We start from the raw sequence: 2,424 nt of genomic DNA, 5'->3' as shown, positions 1-2,424 counted from the left end.
CTACCACGGGGTCTTGGGCAGACCGGCCCTAAAGGAATTGGGAGCAGTCACCTCCATCCACCACCTATGCATGAAATTCCCAATAGAAAATGGGGTGGCAACGGTGAGAGGTGACCAGAGAGGTTCGCGAGAGTGCTATCTGAACTCCATTAAGAAGGTGGAGCCCCGAGACGTCCATGTGATCGTGGCTGATGTGGTTATGACGGATGTCCCAGGTGACGCTCCCACTGACCAGGAAGATGTTGATATGATTGACGCACTCCTCGTTCAGGAGGCGCTGATCGATGAGATCGACCCCCGCATAATGGAACATGAGCCCCAAGCATCCCCCGTAGAGGAACTTGAGAGCTTCTCAGCCGACCCTCGAGATCCGTCCAAGGTGCTGAAAGTAGGCAGGGGCTTATCCGACATTTTGAGAGAAAAGATTAAAGATTTTCTAGGCAAGAACCTGGACGTCTTCGCCTGGAAACATGAGGACATGGTTGGCATAGACCCCAAAGTCAGCTGTCACCACTTGAAAATCGACCCCAATTTTACCCCGCATAGACAAAAAAGGAGAGCCCTCAACCCAGAGAGGTATGAGGCCCTGAAGGAAGAGGTTCAGAAACTAATCCAAAATGACTTCATCAGGGAGGCCACCTACCCGAAGTGGGTGTCCAACCCGGTCTTGGTTAAGAAACCCAATGGCAAATGGTGAGTGTGCATCGACTTCACCAACCATAATAGAGCTTGCCCGAAAGATAGCTTTCCGCTTCCAAGGATTGACCAATTGGTGGACTCCACGGCTGGGCACGAGTTATTGAGCTTCATGGATGCATACTCCGGATACAACCAGATCCCCATGCACTCGACTGATGAGGAGCACACCTCTTTCATCACGGATCGAGGCCTCTATTGCTATAGAATGATGCCTTTCGGGTTGAAAAATGCCGGAGCAACTTACCAAAGACTCGTGAACAAAATGTTCGCCGACCTCATTGGCAAGACAATGGAGGTCTACGTGGATGATATGCTAGTGAAAAGCTTAGAGGCAGAAAGCCACGTATCGCACCTCAACAACACCTTCCAAATCCTGAGAAGGTACAGGATGAGGCTCAACCCCTTGAAATGTGCCTTCGGGGTGGCTTCCGGCAAGTTCTTAGGATACATGGTTAACCAGCGAGGAATTGAAGCAAATCCCGAAAAAATTGAGGCTCTGTGCCAGATGAGGTCCCCCCAAAAGCCAAAGGAGGTGCAAAGCTTAACTGGGCGAGTGGCAGCACTTAGTCGCTTCGTCTCCAAAGCAACTGACAAGTGCCTCCCATTTTTCAAAGTACTCAAGGCTGGGAAAAAATTCCAATGGACTGAGGAATGCGAAGAGGCCTTCCAAGGATTAAAAAGGCACTTGGGACAGGCCCCCCTCCTCTCCAAGTCGAAGCCCGGCGATATCTTGCAACTATACCTCGCGGTCTCCAATGACGCCATCAGTTCGGTTTTGATTCGGGAAGAAAGGTCCACCCAACTTCCCGTCTACTACACGAGTAAAGCGCTCCTATCGCCGGAGACCCGATACCCCGATATGGAGAAGCTTGCTTTGGCCCTAATCACGGCCTCTAGGAAATTGAGACCATACTTCAAAGCTCATATCATCCATGTACTTACAAATTTTCCCCTGAAGCAAGTACTCCAGATCCAGGAGCCCGATGCCTCGGGAAGATTGTTGAAATGGGCAGTGGAACTAAGCGAATTTGACCTTGTGTTCAAAGCAAGGGCGGCCATCAAAGGGCAAGCGTTAGCAGACTTTGTTGCTGAATTCACCAACCTGCCCGAGGTGGATGAAATCATGGAGCCCGTCGAACTCCCCACGTGGAGCCTCTTCGTAGATGGCTCGGCTGGGGATGTCGGCTCAGGTGCCGGGGTTGTCCTCATCAGCCCCGAGGGTCACAAACTCACCTCGGCTGTGAGGTTCGGGTTCAAAGCTACCAACAATGTTGCAGAGTATGAAGCACTCCTTGCAGGCCTCAGACTGGCCAAGGAAATGCAAGTAAAGAAGCTACTCGTCAATAGTGACTCCCAGCTGGTTGTTAACCAAGTTAATGGTAATTTCTCAGCCAAAGATAGAACAATGACCTCCTATCTGAAAATGGTGATGGGCCTCATCCCATCCTTTGAAAAGTTCGAGTTAATCCAGATTCCCCGCATCGAAAATGCTCATGCGGACGCACTCTCGAAGCTGGCTAGTAGCAAGGACTCGGAGCTACTCAATGTAGTGCCTATCGAGCACCTCCTACTGCCTTCTACCGAGGCCCCTAATGTCATGTGGGTCGGTGGAATTCCCACCTGGATGCAACCAATTATAGCATACCTGAAAGACCAGGTGCTACCCACCGACAAAAATGAGGCTTACAAGCTAAGAAGGAGGTCAGCCCATTTCCTCTTCATCGA

This window comes from Olea europaea, unplaced genomic scaffold, assembly GCF_002742605.1.
Source record: "Olea europaea var. sylvestris unplaced genomic scaffold, O_europaea_v1 scaffold994, whole genome shotgun sequence".
Taxonomy (NCBI): domain Eukaryota; kingdom Viridiplantae; phylum Streptophyta; class Magnoliopsida; order Lamiales; family Oleaceae; genus Olea; species Olea europaea.
This window is presented reverse-complemented; position numbering follows the sequence as displayed.